Below are 14,115 nucleotides of genomic sequence, written 5' to 3' on the forward strand. Positions count from 1 at the left end.
TCATATTAATGATGGCAGATAATACATACAGTTTGCCCCATTATTTGTAATATTCCACTAGAATTACAATGAAGAATGAAAGATATAAGATAAGGAGAACAGAAAGTAAAAAGTGAGTGTTATGACCAGGGAGAAAGATCAACACTTTGGTTGAACACAGAAGGTAATTGAGAATTAATCACTGGATGAAAGCAGAAAAGCTACAACCTAGCATATGCTAGAAGAGATGCGCTATAAGGAAAAACGTAGGAACTAATGCACAAAAGAAGACCTCAGAGAAGCTCTAATCTCAGAATCAGGCAGTATGGTAAAACATAGAAACGGAAAATAGGGCTGAAATTCAGTGACTGTGTATGTACTGAGTAACTGTTGTTAGATAACAACTGGCTAACTCTAATGCTGGACATGCAAATCATAAGCAATCCATATTTATTCCCAAACTAATTCATTAATATAATTGTATAGGACCATGTGACTAGTTATGGCCAATGAATTGCCAGAGAAAGTGATGTGAAATCCTTTTCAGGCAGGATCATGTGATTGATGCCCTTCAAGAACCTTCCTTCCATCAACCACAAACAGCAACATTGAGACAGTGGCTGCTTTATCAGCCTGCATTCCAGAGTGAAGAGACATGAAACAAAAATAGAAGTTTCTACAGTTTTGAAAGTCACTAAGTTTTGTAATTTGCTCAAGGCTTCATCTAGTCAATTCTCACTTTAACTATTCTCTTGCTCAAAAAAATTAGAGAAAAAATGGGATAACCAAGCCTTCTAGTGTAGGCATTTGCACCGCAGAATTAAGCTCCCATTATTTCGCTACTTGAGGGTTTCCACAAAAGAAAGAAAAAAGACAAATGAATGTGAGAAAACAGATTGATGTGAGAAACAAATTTCAGAATAAAAGAGCCCACAACAGTCCTATCACTTTGAATTTAAAAAGAGTCATAATTAGACATATATGCATTTAACTTCAGAACAGTAGAGATAAGAAGATATTCAAAGTTTCTAAAGACATTTTTTAAGTTATACAAAAAGCAACGAGAAAATGACTGCCCTGGGAAGCTGTGTAATGTAGTATTAAAGAATTCTAGACTTAGATGCTGCAATTTACTAAACATGCGATTCAGGAAATTTATTTAACTTATACTTCAATGACTTCTACCACAAAATAAGGATAATAATAGTTCCTATCTTTTATGGTTCAGACCTTTAAATGCTTAGACTATACCTTAGCCCTAATAAGCTGTTAATAATACATGTTGACTATAATAATTTTCAGACTTATCAAGGGTGACCTTGAATGTGAGAAGGCAGTAGGGCAATGCACTCAGAATTTATAATATGCTTTAAATAGTTGCGGTTACAAAATGGACCCAGTGTCAGTGTGCTCCTTTGGAATTACATTTCTACCTAATTGAAATTTAACTCACAAATCCCAATTTGTGTCTGGTAGTACAAATGAATATCTGGCCAATACAAGGTAACTCAGGTTCTTAAGAGTTTAAAGCTTGAGCTCTCAGGACTCTTCTCTTGCTTCTCTTATTGATTAAAAAAAAAAAAAAAAAAAAAAAAAAAAAAAAGAGTGGTAACGGGAGGTATCTAGCAATGTAATGCCTGCTCCAAGTCCTGACATCTGCTTTCATAGTTTCCCATGTCTGGCCCAAGACACTGGGCCATTGCCTCCATTGTAATACGTATGCTCCCTGATGGAATAATTTATGCTATCTACTTTAACCATAGGAAATGTACAGCGTTTTTTCTCAAGTGGAGCTTGGTGATTCTCCCTCTGTCAATCTGGGTCCCACTTTCCCACTTTAGTACTTGTTGAAGGAATCTGATACCATGAAACGTAGCTTTCTCCCAATACAGGCTATCTATCTGTAGTCTCAGCTATAGGGTCCCTTTGCCCCATTCCTCCAGGAACTCTCAGCAGGCATGCTGGTGCCATAATCTCAACCACATTTTGCATTCCATTCAGAAATTTTCTGATCTTCTCCATGTTGGTAATAGCCAATATTCTCTGTTTGGACTAAATTGCAACTATGCTGTCACCTACATGACACATATTAAGGGTGTATAAATAAATAGTATAACTGTAGTATGAAGATACTAAATAAATTTAGAGGTGAAAGAAATTTGAGTATGCTATCACACAGTGACTGGAGCAAATGGGAGAAAGAGTAAATTTTATTTATAAAAGAAAAGAATACTAAATTATAATTAGAGTAACCTATACTTAAAATATTCTCTTGAGAAGAAATTTCTATTTTGGGCTCACTCTTTCCTAATGATCTCTATCCCATTTCTCAATTATATGTGGTGGGTAAAATTTTACTGTCCACTATTTAAACTGCCATATATGAGTAACAGTGGAGTTTTACTAAATAATTTAATGTAATATTATACATGGAAACTGAGATCTGAGACTCTATTTGCAGTTTTAATGTCTAAGAATGTCTTTGCCAGGGATGGTGGTGTGAGACTGTAATCCCAGCAGTTCGGAAGACAGGGGCCTGAGAATTTCTTGAACCCAGGAGGCAGAGGTTCCAGTGAGCTGAGATAGCGTCACAGCACTCCAGTCTGGGCGACAAAGTGAGACTCAAAAAAAAAAAAAAGTCTAAAGATGTCTCTGAAATTCATATATAATGCAATTAGAATGTGATTCTATAAGATTAAAACACAGGTTAATATTTTATGTTTTTTCATTTTAGTCCAACTGTATTTGATAATACAATATTGAATGATTGCACATTTGCTGTTTTTTGTTGTAGGCCAAATACATGACACCGCTTTAAGTTTTCTAGTGATCAAAATATCAAACTGTAAAATTTCATGTGCATATTTAGTGTGATGCTTCATTTAGAGTAACATAATCTTTAGGAATGATTTTTTCACCCATGTAATTAAATTGATTCATTTTCCTTCCTAGCTAAGTAAAATAGATTATTCCTAAAATAGAAATCCTGATTATCAGCCACAATATATATGTAATAAATGGCCTCTTGCTTGTTCCTTGATGGTTTAAAGACAAAGAAAAAAGATAAGAGAACTATGATTCTTATGAGAAACATCAGTATGCAGCACTGTCACACTTTTGCTTTTATTTCAATATCCTTTCAGTCTTGGAGTATGAAAAATAATTTGCATATTGTAATTCATTTTAAAGCACAATTCTGGGGATCTAGATGAAAGCAAAACAGTTATTTCTTTGAAAAAATTAAAGATATAATTTTTCATCATCTGGTCATGCCTTCTTATAGCACCTAAGTCCAAAGACATGAGGAATGAAATGTGATAGAGTGTATATACATTACATATTACATTACCAATGTCTAGCTTCAATAAAAAAACTTTATCCAGCTTCTGTACCATATGGCATATGAGTTAGACTCATTTTAATTGACTCCAGATGTTAGTTACTATGTGAAATAATGAATAGTGATCTTTTTAGCATCGTCTAACATGAGATATGAGTACAAAGGAAAAAATATGTAAAAAAAAAAGATCAGTAATCTATATTTAGTTAGTATACTAGGCCCAAATGTGGGGAAAGAGGAAGACTCTAGAACAAAGTAAAGTAAATAATGAAATAAGTTAAAAGCATTCAGACAAAATGTGAAGAACAGATGTCTAGAAGTTAGTGCACCTGGTTTCTGGGATGGCTCTATTACTACCTACCTATGTAAGTGACTTAAGTGTGAATTATGCTTACTCCTTATAGCTCAGTAAACAATTTACTATACTTGAATAGACTATTAGGTGGGTCAGGGTAGCAGTGGAGCATCTACCAAGTAGGTAATACAAAGAACAATGGCCAAAGGGAATTGATAGACCCAGGCTATTCTGGACCATAAGTGCCCAGGAGTGTCCATGTAGTGGTAGAATGCCAGCCAGAAAAGTAAAGAAGAAAGACAGATGATATTTTACAGCCAAGTAAGATCAGTGATTCTTAGACTGACTACACAGTTGTGGAATCTACTAATGAAATCAGTAATTTATAGTTGAAACCTAAAACCTTGACATGCATTTTTTTTTTCTGAGTCAGGGTCTTGCTCGGTCACCCAGGCTGGAGTGCAGTGGGCTCATTCTCCCATCTCAGCCTTCTAACTAGGTGGGACTACAGGGAAGCCCCACCACACCCATCATTTTTTTTTTTTTTAAAGTAGAGACAGGGTCTCACTATGTTGTCCAGACTGGTCTCTTAACTCCTAAACTCAAGTGATCCTCCTTGCTTGACCTCCCAAAATGCTGAAATTATAGGTGTGAGCCTCCATGCCTGACCATGTATAATTTTTTTTATAATTACACATTATAATTATATAATTACCCAGAGAATTTTAATATGTAGCAAAGGTTTGGAACTGGTAGGTTATATGGACATTAGAAAGTTTTGCCTTTGAGGTGGCTGCTCATTAAGATATTGGACTGGGATTCAGTCCCACGAGAAAAGCTGAACTCCAGGACAAGGACTGAGGCACGTAGCTGCTTCCCAATACAGGTTGTCTTTCTATAGCCTCTTCTACAGGATCTCTTTACCTCATTCCACTGTGAACCCTCAGGAGGAATGCTGGTGCTATAACCTCAACCACATTTTGCATCCCATTCAGAAATTTTCTGATCTCCGTGTTGGCAACAGCCAAGGCTCTCAGTTTGCACTAAGTTGTAACTATGCTGTCCCATACATGACACATATCAAAGGGGAGGTCAATAAATAGTGTACCTGGTAGTGCCAAGAGACTAACTAGATTTAGAGGTTAGTATCACTTCAGGATTAACATGAGTGATCACTAGAACCAAGTGGACAGTAGACCCCCAAGTCTAACTGACAACATATTTGAGAAGATGAGCACATTTAGCCCTTAGTACTAAAGGAAAACCATCGAAAAGGGAAACTTGATGCCAGAGCAGCTTAAGTACCTCAATGAGCATCAGAAAGTGGTTGAGAGAAAGACAGCAAACCAAACAATGTTTAAAACAAAGGAAAGAACAAAAGGCTGATGCTGCTTCTGCCTTGATTACTTCATCATTAAATGAGGTTAACACATCATTTCTTGGAATACTCAGGGCCATATAAGTCAACTGCTCTGTTTCAGAACCCTATCACAAGCATTACCCTCCTAGGCATGCTTTCATTCATTTTGTTCATTAGTACTTCAAAGCATTCTAAAGTATACTGCTTTCATTTAAAAAAAAAAATCCAAAATGACCTAATGAATTTATCATGACACCTTAGCTCAAGAGTGACTTTGAGTGTTGGCTATTTAAATAGCAACTTCAAGGAGAAAAGAAAAAAGTGAATTACAGGAATTGGAAAGAAGGTAAATTTATTACTTGTTTTTGATAACTATATCAGCTAAACCAAGAGGATATTATAAACACTAAATTATATAGTAAAGTGGTGGGTAGAAAATTAATATGCAATATTAGGAGTCTTGTTATATCCACCAAAAAGTGACAAAGAATAAAAAGATTAAAGAGCTAACAAATCCTAACAGAAAATGTGAAAAAATAATTCTAAAAATGCTACTAAAAAAAAAAGTAAACAGATGCGTAAAAAAATATTTGTTTGAATTGGTAAGAAAATCTATGATAAAGATGTCAATTATTACTAATTTTAAAAGTTAACACAAAAGAAATACAATAGAAACTTATTTTTGAAACGAAACATGATAATTACCTATGTAACAATATCACTTTTTCTATAGGGCGAGAAATGAAAATAACTTCAACAAGAGTATTTCAGCTGTATAGAACACAAAAGAAAAAGAAGAAACTATTAAATAATATGGGATTTTTGTCCAGGAAGGTACTATTTTTTGGTTGATGGTATTGACTCATAGCGATCTAATCATAGATCGATCACAAACAGAAGTCTGGGCTATGTTGTTTGGTTCTTGGCTTTTTTACCTCCTTTTTTTAAGAATCTGCATATCAAAAACTAGGCTTGTAAATTTAATTTGAATTGGGAGTACTCATGTTGTTCATGAAGTTTGTTCCCCCAGGCACCCTGATATAGCATTACACTTTCTTAGAATACAACATAACACTTGCGTTGTTCTTCTGATCTGGCCCACACTTTCCTTTTTCAACTCTTTTCAGAGGCCTCCCTTTCACTGCCCAAAGCCTTGACCTCATTTCTTCTATTCATCAGTTTTTCAAATAATGCATTTCCTTCCTGTAGATTCCAAGGCAAATAATGCCATTAGAATCCATTCCACTTAACTGCAACTGAAACTGCCAAGCATTTTTGTATTTGCTGCTATAAAGATATAATCACTGTCTCCTGGTCTTACATACTAATTCTCAATAAATCTTGATCACTATTTTTTACTAGATCTTAATTTCCCTATCACAATTATAAAATAATCAAGTTTTATAGGAAAATAATCCAGTTTCATAGTTTCAAAATCTATTAGCCTATGAAGAGTTAATTGTGTGCTATATAGTATATGGATTTATTCCATACTTTGAGATTCATTATTAGTTTATTCAAACACTGAATAGTTTACAGTTTCATAATTCACTGGTATTATTTTATATATATGGTATATTCATGAGCTTTGAGGGAAAAATATTTAGAATAGCAATATTTTAAGCCAGAAAACAAAAACACACTTTTGTCTTTTGGTGAAATAATATATCTAGTTGACATTATTTTTCTGATGTTCAACCATATGGCTGAGACATAAGTAAGCCTTTTAAAACTGATGTGACATGGTACTATGTTTTAGTTTAAATTTTTGTTTTTCTGTGAGTACAAATTGCATTTATCTTAACAGGGTGATGAAGCAAAGCTTATTCTCCACAAAAGGTTCTTTTTATATTTTACAGTTTATCTATATCATTATTGATAGTTACAGCAAAGAAAATACATTAAACATTTCTTTCCTCTGAGTAAACTGCCAGTCCATAGTGTTCATTTGGAAAGGATAGATTTTTGTTCACCTGAAGCATAAAATTTGGCTCCAGGCCACCGAAACAGTTTGAAAAATTACCTTTAAGATGTTTAAATTAACAAAGCAACTCTATTGTATGTATTCATTTTCATTTTAGAAGAAGCCATTCATTTTATATCCTTTAAGCAACATGGTTAATTTATCACTAAAGTTCATTTTATAATATATTTTAGGAAAGACATATTGTTTCAACTAAAACACAGAAATGACATTTGAGCCATATGAAAAGTTTGTTTTGGTTTTTACACACTTTGGGATTTTTTTTTTTTTTTTTTTTTTTTTTTTTTTTTTGCCACAGTGCATAAATTGCTTAAAGACTGGATAATTATTATTGTAACTTTTCATTGCAAATTCATGCCATGCCCAGCAGCAGCAATGTACAAGAAAAGAAGGGTATCTCACTCAAGGGTGGTGGGGTTGGGGGAAAGAGAAGGAGGAGGAGAAGAGAAGGAAGAGGAATCATAAGAAAGAGGGAGAGGAGAAAGGAGGAGTGGGAGGAAAAGAAGAAAAATCAAACAATAATCTATTAGGTGAATGGTGCTGATGAGATTAAGCAAAGTAGACACAAAACAGCAAACAACTGACCCTAATCAATGACGATTACAATTAAGTGTTAGAGACAGAAGCCACCTTGATGAATTAACCAGGAATTGAGATGAGACATTAAAAACAAGTTATGTTGCTAGTTAAGCCAATGTGTTTTGTAGTGAATAAGAGTAGAAAGATAGTTATAGAGAAAAAGAAGTCCAATTGTGTTTTATGAAGCAAATATGTGTTTTTATACTCTTAGCAAATTTGCATAAGAAATGTTACTGACAAATTTGCAGGATTAAAATGGCTGCAAAGAAGTGTAAGGAAAATTAAGTGAGACAATCATTGTAATTTGTATATTAAATGGACATGAATCCCTTAATATTCTATTTTGTGGAGTGTTACTTTTTTACTCAATTTTAACACATAGTGATAATAGTAAATATCTGAGTTATTTTTTATAACCACACTTTATTCAATTACCTCTGCTTCAAACAAATTTTTTTAGTAGAGATATAGACCTATCATAGGCACTTTTTGTAACCTTTCAAAAGAAGCCAATAACTCACTGAAAAACACTGTAGTTAATTAGAATGAAAATTCATTCTGAAGTATATGGAACATGAAATTAATCTATTATCATCAACTGTGTTCAGACATACAAAGGTCTGGTAAGCTTGAGACACATACTTTTTCTTCAGTAGCATCTTCCATGGAATAAAAAGTCTTAACATATGGGAAATGGCTTATCTGATTACAGGTGTTACAGAAGAGTCCGATAGCATTACAATTTTTCATTCTCCAGTGTACTGAATTGAATGTACTTAAAGAAATAGTTTGACCTCAAATTAGTGATGGTTCTTAATTACTGCTATTAAAAAAGAAAAAAATTATAAATTGCCAATTCTACCAGTCTAATATTAATAAGAATATAAAAACATTATTAGATAAGCTGTGGAATAAAGAATGTTTAATTACTTCTCCCCAATATTTTCATAATAATCTCAGAGCATCATAAAAATTACATAACAAACCAGAAGCATTCTCTGATACAGATGCATATTGATAGAAATTTCTATAAAAAAGATAAAGAAAACATATATTTGTGTTACAAGCCAAAGGAACTGTACTAATTTTCTACTTTAAAAAAAATATAAGTACAAGCAAAAATGTTGATTTACGCTATTCATTATTGATGGCAGCAGCGGCCTGTATGGAGCAGCCATTGTGAAGATGCCCGCTGCAGCACAGGAGACGTGGCTGGGGTTGCACGCCCCACAGGCCGCCAGGAGCCAGGAACAGGTGAGACCCCTACCCTCTATCGAGTTGGCGTGGCAGGAACCCTGCACTCCTGGGTGCAGCTGCAGCTGCCCAGACTCAGCTCCAGACCCAGGTATCCCTGTGCTCTCAGGGGCGCAGGAAGACCCCCTGTTCCCACAGGCTTGGAAATGCCTGCTCCCGCTCCTCCCCAGCTCCCAGTAACCCCTCTGATTTTGGATTAAAGTTGTGGCCAAACCTGGGCACTGTCACAACCCAGCTAGGAGTTTGCATACTCAGGGCAGTGCTAAAACACCAGCCTTCTGCTACCTTGCAGCAACAAGAACAGGAAGGAGGCTGAGGGGGTACTGAGGGCAGCTTAGCGTGGGCCTGCAGGCCCCCTTCAGCACGAGCAGCTGGGCACCATGGACAAAATGTTGATGGCAGCAGGAGGCAGACAGATTCCTGGACGGAAAGGGGTGGGTACCTGGTGAAGCTCCACCTTCAAGCCAAGATGGCCTAAAGCCTGGGGACAGGACTGCTAGTTCTGAGTGGACTCCATGGCCAAGAGAAAAAACTTATGGTGCTTATGGCTGCCCATGGACCAGTCAGCACACACCAGCTGCGTTTTGAGCCCATAACAACCCTGGACCCAGCCAGACTAACACAGACATCAGGACTATCAGCTGTGGGAAGGATCTATCCACTGTGGGTCTCCTCAACTTGTTGGGCTGACCTGCCTGTAAAAATGAGCTACCCACTGTGGGTCTCCTTCCTGCTGAGAGCTGGACGCTTATCAGGACGATCTGCCTGCGGAAAGGAGCTACCCACTTTGGGCCTTCTGAGAGCTGTTCTGTAGCTCAAGGAAGCTCCTCTCCACCTTGCTCACCCTGAATTGTCCACATACCTCATTCTCCATGGACATAGAACAAGAACTTAGGACATGCTGAATGGCAGGACGGAAAGAGCCATAACACAAACAGGGCTGAAACACATCCCCTACTCCCCACATTGCGGGCAATGAGAAGGAGGGGAGAGCTCCAGCCCTTCTGGGAGCCAAGACATCAGGGATCCCCAAGCTAGAGTTGCAACAGCTGTAACATCCTTTTTGGGGCTCTGCAGGTCCTGGCATCTCTAAGCTTTTGGGTGTAATTATTTCCCTTGTCCAGACACTGGTGCCCACAGCGGAAGCCACTTTTACCTCTGGTCCAGCTGCAGCCTCGAAGGAGCTGGCACCTGTGCCAGTGCCTGAAACTGCCTGCCCCACCACAGCCATGCTTGGCTGTGCACAATGTCCAGACCCCATACTTGCTCACCCACACACCCCTTGCTGCTCTGCACCTGGCTCGTCCTTGGCAGCTGTGGGACCTAGGCCAGTAGCATGAGCCAAGCACAGCCTGCTGGGCCAAGTGGGCAGAACGAGAGCAGGAGGCATGAGCAAAACTCAAGCAGAGGCGGCACCAGCCACAGAGGTTTCTGGTTGGTCAAGCAACACCCTAAGGATCCCATGGCATTACTAACACATAGCATTTTTTTACATGGTTCCAAGCAGTGGAGTCATCCTTTAAAATTGATTATATTTCAAAGAGAAATTAACATATCTTAGAAGGGTTGATTATATCTCATTTTGCCTTGTTTTACGTAGCAGAAGGTTCCAGTTTCTTTTGGAAATTGCTTAATATCTAATAAGATCACAATTACTAGGATTTACCACTGTTATGATATTTGTCATTAATTAATGTTTAGTTTCTATGCAATGACGTAAGAGAATGTTATATGTAGTAGTACTACTAGCATAGATTTTTAGGAAGTTATCTCAGTGAAGCAATATAGCGTAAATTTTTGTGTCTATTCGAGGAACCCCCAAAAAGAAGATAATTTATTTATTTATTTATTTAGAGTGCAGAATTTTATGTATATCAGTTTTATCTACCTTCTTAAAGATATTTTGTTAGTCTTCTATGTTTGTCTTTAGTTGTCCTCTTGCTTAATGTGCAAAGGATAAAACATAAATCAAAATTTCCTCTTCTTAACATGCACTTTCTATTTCTCATTGTACCTCTCATAAATTACATTGCTTTATTACTGAAGTTTACACTCTAGCTAAGCTAACTAAGACAAAAGAGAGGAGACATAATTTACCAGTATCAAGTGGAGATATCAGTACCGATATTTTAAATAGATAGTAAGAAAATACTACTAAAAATCTATGCTTATAAATTCCATAACTTAGATGAAATGGCCTGATTCCACAAAATACAAACTCCTAAGCTTATCAAAAAAGTAGTAGATAAGCTAAATACTCCTATGTCTTTTGAATTGTAGTAAAAACTTTATAAATCAAGCTCTAGGACCAAATGATTTCAATAAATTCTATCAGACTAAAAAATAAATACCACCAGTACTATATAAATACTTTCAGGAAATAGAATCAGAGGGAACTGTTCTCAGCCTTTTATGAGTCCAACATATTACCAAAATCAGGCTAATGTCTTTCATGAAAATCGACACAAAAATGTCTAATAAATTATTAGCAAATTTAGTCTAATGATATATAAATAGGATAACACATCATGACCTGGTACTTTATCTACAGAATGGAAGACTGGTTCAATATTGAGTCAATTAGTGAATTTGATCATAGTAACAGACTAAATAAGAGAAGGCATATTATCATCTAAACAGATGTAGAAAAATAATTTGGTAAAAAGTAATATCCATTTATGATGGAAACTCTCAGCAAACTGTGTTGGAAAGTAAACTCTTTAACCTAGTACAGAGTATTTATGAAAAGTCTACAGTGAACATTATACTTAATGGTGAGAGATTGATTGCTTCCTCCTTAAGACCTGGAACAAGAAGAGGATGTGCTCTCTCACCACTCCTACTCAATAGCATATTGAAAGTCCTAGCTAGTGCAATAAAGCAAGAAAAACAAATAAAAGGCATACAGATTAGAAGGAAAGAAATAAAAGTCTTCTTTTGTAATCTGATGCCGTGATTTTCTATGTAGAAATTCCCAATGCATCTACTGTTTTTTTCTGGGAGTAGTCCATGACCCTAATTAAGGTTGCCAGGTACAAGTTCAATTTACAAAACTTAATTGTATTCTGATGTACCAGAAATTCACATATGGAATATAAAATATTTCAATCCACAATAACCATCCTCAAGTGAACCACTTTTATATGAATCTATTAAATTATGTTTTTATAAGCTATAAAACATGGATGAGAATAAAGAAATTACATATATTGAGAGAGATGTCAAGTTTATGGATTGGAAACCACAATACTGTTACGATATTAATTATTTCTAATATGGTGCATATAGTCAACACAATCCCCACTAAAAAATCCATTAAATTTTTAGTAGGTAATAACTAGATTATTAGCTAAACATTCTGTAAAAAGAAGGAAATTGGAGAACTCACTCTAAAGTCTTCAGCAATCAACACAATGCAGGACTAGAGGAAGGATAGACACATACATAAACATCAACAGAAAGCCCAGAAATTGACCCTAACAAATATACTCAACAGTTTTTGGCAAAGTTTCAAAGGTAATTCCATGAAGAAAGGGTAGTCTTCTCAACAAATTGTGTTGGAAAAAAATGAATAACCATATGCAAAAAGACAAAAGTAAAAATAATAAGCCCCAGCACATGACTCACACCTCATACAAAACTTGGATCATAGACCAAAATGTAAAACATAAAACTGTAAAATATGTAATTAATAGGAGAAAATCTTCATGACTTTGGCAATCAGTGTTTAGAGACAGCACCAACAGCAACATCCATGAAAGAAAATATCAATAAAATAGATATCAATAAAAATTTAAAAATAAATCTGCAAAAGATATTGTTAAGAGAATGAAAAAATAAGCCACATACATATACTCCGCTGAATACTATGCAGCCACAAAAAGAAATGAGATGTCCATTGCAGAGACATGGATGAAGCTGGAAGCCATCATCTTCAACAAACTAACAGAAGAACAGAAAACCAAGTATCGCATATTCTCACTCATAAGTGGGAGTTGAACAATGAGAACAGATGGACACAGCGAGGGGAACACACTGGGGCTTATTGGGTGGGGGTGGTGAGGGGAGGGAGAGCATCAGGACAAATAGCTTATGCAAACGGGGCTTAAAACCTGGGTGATGGGTTGATAGGTGCAGCAAACCACCATGGCACACGTATACTTATGTAACGAAGCTGCATGTTCTGCACATGTATCCTGGAACTTAAATAAAAATAAATAAATAAATAAATAAATGAAAAATAAAAAAAAGACAAACCACAGACTGGGAGAAAATATTTTCAAATCATGTATCTGATAAAGAACTTCATCTAGAATATGTAAAAATTCTTAAAATTCAACAAGAAGCAAACAACCCAATAAAACATTGACAAAAGATCTAAACAGAACTTCAAAAACATAGATGGAAAATACTTGGAGTGATATTCAATGCCATTTGTAATTGGGGAAATGCAAATTAAAATAATAATGAGAGGCCAGGTTCAGTGGCTCACGCCTGTTATCCCAGTTCTTTGGGAGGCTGAGGCAGGCAGATCACCTGAGGTCAGGACTTTGAGACCAGCCTGGCCAACATGATGAAACCCTGTCTCTTCTAAAAATACAAAAATTAGCATGACGTGTGGTGGTGCATGCCTGTAGTCCCAGCTACTTGGGAGGCTGAGATTGCTTGAAGCCAGGAGGTAGAGGTTGCAGTAAGCAGAGACCGCACCACTGCATTCCAGCCTGGGAAACAGAGGGAGACTCTGTCTCAAAAACAAAAACACAATAATGAGATGCCACTAAACATCCATTAAAATAACTAAAATCTAAATAATGGGCAATACCAAATGCAGGCAAGGATATAGAACATTTATCACTTATAGGAATTCAAAGTGATTCATGCACTTTGGGCGGCAGTTTGGCTATTTTTGTGTTTTTGATTTTGTTGTTGTTAAATATGGACTTGCCATATGGCCCAGCAATTATACTTCTAAGTATTCTTCCAGGTGATTTGAAAAATTATGTTCACATATAAAAACTTTTATAGCAGTTTTATTCATAATCACTAAAACTAGAAATGACCAAGATGTCCTCAGACAAAAGAATGGAAAAACAAAGAGTGCGGTAATACTCAGCAATAAGAAGAAATGGCTATTGTTTCATACAACATGGATAAATGTTAAATGCATTTTGCTAAGTAAAAGAAACCAGACAGAAAAAAAAAAAGTTACCTACTATATGATTGCATTAATATGATCTTCTGAAAAAGGCAATGCAATCAAGATAGAAAACAAATCAGTAGTTGCTAGTGGTTGGTTGAATGGGGTAGGAGGATTGAATATGAAA

Source organism: Macaca fascicularis, chromosome 3, assembly GCF_037993035.2.
Source record: "Macaca fascicularis isolate 582-1 chromosome 3, T2T-MFA8v1.1".
NCBI classification, from domain to species: Eukaryota; Metazoa; Chordata; class Mammalia; order Primates; family Cercopithecidae; genus Macaca; species Macaca fascicularis.